This window comes from Nicotiana tabacum, chromosome 23 (assembly GCF_000715075.1).
Source record: "Nicotiana tabacum cultivar K326 chromosome 23, ASM71507v2, whole genome shotgun sequence".
In the NCBI taxonomy this organism is placed as follows: Eukaryota; Viridiplantae; Streptophyta; class Magnoliopsida; order Solanales; family Solanaceae; genus Nicotiana; species Nicotiana tabacum.
In genome coordinates this window covers 42,504,219-42,510,961 of record NC_134102.1, presented here as the reverse complement: position 1 = coordinate 42,510,961, position 6,743 = coordinate 42,504,219, and the positions used below count along the sequence as shown (strand labels likewise).

The 6,743-nt window shown below is 39.0% G+C and overlaps 1 pseudogene; it reads right to left on the bottom strand.

The window, feature by feature from the left end:
• Positions 1-3,741: 3,741 nt before the first annotated feature.
• On the bottom strand, positions 3,742-3,840 carry LOC142177822 (small nucleolar RNA R71; annotated as a pseudogene).
• Positions 3,841-6,743: the final 2,903 nt, after the last annotated feature.

Here is a 6,743-nt window from a genome sequence, read left to right as displayed (position 1 = left end):
TGAAATTGGTGCACAAGATGTGAAGAATGCAATTTAATATTTTTAAAAGAATGGATTAGATAAGAAGGGAATAATATATGACTGGTATGGCCTCTAGGACAAGGTCAACCTGGACCCACTGCTCTAGTGGTATGGGCGGCATTAGTCTATGCTCCTCCCCCCACCTGAGATGTGGCTAGAGCAAGTGGGATCAACCCTGCCTGAGCTAGAGTGCCAAACATGCTCAAAAACTAGGCGAGGGTCTCCTGAAGTGTTGGGGTAGTAGCAGGCGTCTCAGGTGCCTGATCGTCAATTGGAGCTACTGGTGGCTCCTCTGTAGCAGCTTGTGTAGGTGCTCTGGCTGCACCACATGGCCGTCCTCGGCCTCTGCACCGGCCATGGCCTCTCGCATATCTATCATGCGGGTGCGGGTGTCTGATTATCCAATCCAGTTGTACGTGTCATCACCATCTATGAGAGAATAGAAAGATAGAGATTTAAAATTTCGAAGTCAACAAATTCGTACGATAAGGAATCAAAGAAGTAAAACATTTCCTAACAAATCCATAACCTCCCGAAGATAAGTACAGACGTCTCTGTACCGATCCACGAGACTCTACTAAACTTGCTTGTGATTCATAACACCTATGAACCTACAGCTCTAATACCAACTTGTCACGACCCTAATTTTTCTCCGTAGGATGTCATGACGATACCTAGTCTATAAAACTAGGTAAGCCTAGCAGATATGCGAAAATAACTGAATTAATAATTAAAGTCTCAAAACTCAACAACTAATATAAGGAAAATCTCCACAACTCATAATATATACAATAGCCCAAAACCTGGCAAAATACAAGTCACAAGCTCTATGAAGTGAAACTGAAGATCTCTATACATTAGTGTCTAAATAAGGATATGGAAATAAAATAATCCAGGTGGAGGGGGACTCTGAGGCATGCGAACGCTGGCAGGTGTACGTTGAAGTCTCCACGTACGGATTCAACTCACTAATGCCTGGTCTGATAGGAAATACCTAGATCTGCACAAAATTATGTGTAGAAGCATAGCATGAGTACACCACAACAGTACCTTTTAAGTTCTAAGCCTAACTTCGGTAGAGTTGTGATGAGGTCAGGTCAAGGCCCTACTAGAATAAATAAGAAAAGCAATTGTACAAGTGTATGGCAGTGTAGTAATGGAAGCAATGAACTTGAAACAACAAATAACATATCAGGGTTAGATATACAGAACTAAAGCAAATAATGCAACACATAGAAAAACAAGGAATGATATGCTAAGGGAACAAAACAACCAAAGACAAGTGCAACAATAGAAAAATATCAACAAGAGTCACTACTGAGGTACCGCCTCGTAGCCTCAAATCACAAGAATAAGTCACAATCTTTCTGTATATCACCGTGGGAGCCTTGAATTTGGTTTTGAAAATCATACGGGGCCTTGCATTTAGTTTTGAAAATCATTTTTCCGAAATAGCATCTCGCGTTTTAGCCTACCTTTTTACACTGCATGGCTTCTAGTAATTTCCCTACTAGGCATGCGTATCAAGCCCACCTTATCTCAACGCATGCATTTTAACCCCAAAATCGTATACCACCGCATGCGTATCAATATCACAACGTATCACAAATCGCACCTCAAGTGCCCAATGTCACAACTTGCCAGAGAAACCAACAATAACAGTGTTTTCACAATAAAGAGCACATGGCTCAACCACAAAGTACATAAGATTCTCAAAAATAATAACCGATAGGGAATAACATAGCAAGAATAGTATTTAACAACTTAATGATGGTGGGCTATAATTACGTGTTTTAGTCGCTTATTGCACTCTAATTCACTATACTTTATTTGTGTTTGAGCTTTAATTGGTAGTGTTTTGCACTTATTGTGTGTTTTATACCTTGTAGGAGTGATTCCGAGCTATGTAGATATTGTGGAGCTAATTTGAGCTATTTGGAGCTTTAAAACCTGAGTAAAAGCCTAAGGGATTAAGCCGGGATCGTGTTTGGTGGTCGAGGACCAAAAGTGGACGTCAAAACGCAAGCAAAAAGAAACACTCTAAGAAACTTCTACAGCCGCAGCGTGTGGGGCGCCACGGCTACTCAAATCCTGCTGCCTATTGATTGTTGAGCTCTCTAGATTTCCCCACTAATTCCCCGCATGGCGTGCCGCCCCATGCAGCGCGCCTGTGCACGTTTTACAGAGTGAAAATCCTATTTCGGCTAGGAGAAGGTGGTTTCATCTGGGCCCGACCCTACTTGGTATAAATACATGGAAAGATGTTATTTTCTGGACTTTTGACATACTTTCTACCTAAGGAGGCTAAGGAAGAGTTGGAAGAATACAAGCACAAAGATTTCATCATTCCTTCTTCACTCAAGACCTGAGTTTGGATTGAATTTATGTTTTCCTATACTTTAATTATATTTGTGATGAATTGCTCTATATCTATGGAGTAGTTCTCTTTAGGGTTTGATGGATTTGGTGTATTGATGATTGTGTATTGAAGCATTTTTGGAGGATTTAATTGTTGCATCTATATTTACTTGTTCATGTAATCGATAGAGGCATAATTTCTGAATTCGAGAGACTTACTTAAACATTATAAGTGAATTGTCTAGAGATAGATCCCAAACAATTATCTTGCACCTATCCTATATAAACCCTATCTTCTCCCATTGATAACCTTGTTTTCTTGTTCCTTGTTTCGACTGTCATTAGTGAATAGCTTTAGACTATTAGTTAATTTTAGTTAGAAATCATATAAATCTCAATTTTTGATTCTCCTGGATAGAAACTAAGCTAGAAACTATGAGAATATTGTTTAAATCCAATCCTTGTGGATACAATATTATACTATACTATATTTGATTAGCGAGCATAATTTAGGTGTGTGTTTCGAGCTCATCAAGTTTTGGCATCGTTGCCGGGGATTGGCAATCAATAGTATTTGAAATAGTTTGTAGTGCTAATTCAGGAACTTCTTTTTCCTTTTTACGTTTGGTATCCTTTGACTGTGCGCAGGTTACAGGTTGAGGTTGGTGCATGACTCGAGCTTCTGCGAAAGAAGTTCTACCATACGAGTGAGAGATAGAAACAAAACTACGACAATTGATGAAGGAAAGAAATCTCACTGAGACGTTAGAAAGTGTTGGGCAATCCTAAACCAAAGAACTTATGGCTGAAAACAGTGATGATAATGTAGATTTGGCTGTGAGAGAGGCAACATAACAACGACAAAAAGCCACACAGGATGCTAAGGAAGTAGCTATTAGAGATGCACATATTATCTATGAAGGAGAGAGGGGTCAGAGAATTGCTCAGAATCAACCCTTGGCTGCAGAACAATTCAGAAATATATCTCCCATGCATAGGAGATCATTGGGAGATTATGCTAGACTGGTCTACAATCAAGGATTATCAAGTGTTAAACCACCTCTAATTGCTAACAATTTTGAATTGGAGCAAGGGCTGCTTTAAACCCTTCAGAATTGTTGTGTCTTCATAAGGAAGATGAACGAAGATCCAAATACACATCTAATGGACTTCGAGGATATTATGAACAACTTTCAATATAATGGAGTGTCATAAGATGTAGTGTACTTAAGGGCATTCTCTTTCACACTCAAAGATGATGCAAAGCAGTGGCTTCGAAGCTTACCCACGAGATCAATAAGAATATGGGAGAAGATGACCAGAAAATTCCTTGATAAATATTTCTCATCAGCTAAGACGGGCAAGTTTAGAAGAGAAATCCATAAGTTCTTCCAGAAAGAGACTGAAACTATTTTTGAAGCATGGGAAAGGTTTAAGGAGATTGTTAGAAAGTATCAACATAAGGGAATTGAAATCTGGATGCAACTCCAGGACTTTTGGGATGGATTGACACCGGACTCTCGTAGAACATTGAGCAATACAACTGGAGGCCCGTTGATGAAGAAGACTCCAGAGGAGATAGTTACAATTCTTGATGAGTTATCTGAAGATGCTAATCAGTGGCCCTTTGAGAGTGTTGAAAGAAGAAGATCAACTGGTGTTCACCAAGTTGATGCTAATACATCTGTGCAGGTACAGCTTGATGCTATGGCTAAATAAATAAGGAAGTCGGCCTTGGCTACAATACAAAGTGAGCCTCATGCAGCCTGTGATATATGTGGAAGAGGACACCATACTCATGAGTGTCAAGCCTCAACTGAGGAAGTGAATGCTGTGGGAAACTACAATTTTAATGCAATGGGTTAGAAGCACCTCCGGTTTTTCATGGAGTTCACCTGGGGTTACCGTGAATGCATGGCAACAAAATAACTCTAGACCCCATGGACAAGGAGCTCAGCATTCCCAAATCAACAGAGGCAGCAATATCAGCCTCAATATCCCATTCATTCTGTCTTAGAAGATCTCATGAAGGCCTTCATTATCAAGACAGATGAGAGGTCGGACGCCCATGGAGCAGCTATCAAAGAACTGAGCACATATTTTCAAAACCTAAAGAGACAAGTGGGACAACTAGCAACAGTATTGTCTGAGAGGATTCCAAGAACTTTGTTTGTTCCTGCTGATACTGAGAGAAATCCCAAAGAAACAGTGAATGTTGTAACCTTGAGAAGTGGGCAAGTGTTGAAAGATCCTACCCCGATCCAAAATGATGTGAAACTTGGAAAAGAAAGTGGGGAGCAGCTGAAGAATTATGAGGACAAGAAAAAGAAAGTCCTAATGAAAGCTGAAAAGAAGAAGAAGGGAGAAACTTAGAAAAGGGAGGAACATGATGAGAGCAAGCATATGCCTACTTTAAATTTCCCCTAAAAGCTATATAGAGAAAAGCTGGAGAAGCAATTTGGGAGATTTCTGGATGTGCTGAAACAGGTTCATATAAACTTACCATTCACAGAAGTGCTCTCACAAATGTCTGCTTATGCCAAATTATTGAAAGAGATCCTTACAAAGAAGAGGAAGATATAGGATACCTCAGTGGTAAAGCTCACAGATCATTGCAGTGCGATATTGCAAAAATAAACTTCCACAAAAGTGTGGAGATCCAGGGAGTTTTACTATACCTTGCTCTTTACGAACTATTAATTTTGATAAGTCCTTATGTGATTATGGTATCTCAATTAATCTAATACCTCTATCTATTTAAAGGAAACTAGAGAAGGAGATCGGAGAGATAAGGTCTGCACCCATATCTTTGCAGCTGGCAGACCAATCAACTTTAATTCCCGGGGTGATAGTGGAACATGTGTTAGTTCGGGTGGATAAGTTCGTATTTCAGGTGTATTTTATAGTGGTGAAAATGGAGGAAAACAAGGAGGTCCCCCTCATCCTAGGAAGACCATTCTTAGAAACGAGTATAAAAATATTGGATATACATAAGAGAAAACTCATGGTTAGAGTGGGTGAGGAGACTGTGACTTTCAAGATGGATGTAGAAAAGGGGGTACAAAAGGAAAATACAGCTGCGAGTGTTGAGTGGAATGTGAAGGGCTCTAAATAGAAGGATGCGGTGAGCGAGAAAGATAAGTGTGGGGTGTACCCCAAGAAGGATGAGAATAAGTTGTATGCATGGATGTATGCATTAGTTCGGGCGCGAGGAATAGAGCCTGACTTTGACTCAGACCCTGACTAGATATTCAGGGAAGTCTCTCTACCTTATGCTTTTTAATTGTGTGTCATAGGGACATGCCATAACTTAAAGTGTGGGGTGGGTGATATTTGTATGTATGTATGTATATTAGTTTTCTGTTTGCTAGTTGTGGTAGTTAGAGATAGAAAAACAACATAAAAAGTTTAAAATTTTTGATTTTTCGTAACTATGGATATAATCAATAGGTTTCTTGAGGGATTAAAGTCGAAAGAAAAAAGACCAAAATTTTGCTTTTATAGGTAGTGCAATAATCTCCTTTGGTTTTTCTTTTTGCCGCGGTTCTTTTCCAAGGGTTTTGTTTGAACTGGGTGTAGTTAGTTTTTGTTTTGTAGAGTAGGAGGAAACCTTGTGCTGTGATTTGAATTGAAAGCAATATCTCTTGACTTTATATACCTTGAGAATAGTGGGTGCTTTAGTTGCGATGCTTAGGCTCTATTTTGACTCTTGTATAAGTATGTTAAATTGTATTAGCTTAACTTTGCTTAACTGTTTTGACTAGAGTGTCTTGATGGTCCAATCCTAAGCGAGTTATGTGCCATGTGTGTGTGAGGTTTTGTGTTATTCTGTGCACTACATTTGATGTATAGAACTTGCCATGTGTGTTTGCAAAGAGAAATGGTAATTTTATTCAGTTTTGGAATGGATATAGGCGTTTCTTTGTTGAGCCAGATATATGGTTTTGTCCACTTAATTGTTATGTATCATAGTTAACCCCTTTGAGCCTGTAATCATGTTTTTTTGGCAACCACATTACTAGCCTTATCCATTTTTTTGAATTGACCATCTATTTGAACCTTGTACCTCTCGTGAGCACTTGAATTTATTATGAACTTTGTAAAATTTGAAGTGTGGGGTGGTTGGTTTGGATTTTGAGTGGAACTATTGAACTAAGAAGAAAGGTGCACTGTTTTGAAAAGGTAAGAGCCACTTGAATTGAAAAGGCAAGGAAAAACAAAAACATAAGAGTATGATTGTGAAAATATATTCCTTGTTAGTGGTAACTTGATGTATTTGTGCTTAAAGAAGTAGGGAGTTAATGTATATTGATGTGAAGGTAGAGTTATGGCTTGACATAAGTGTGGGGTTTTGAATGATTAAT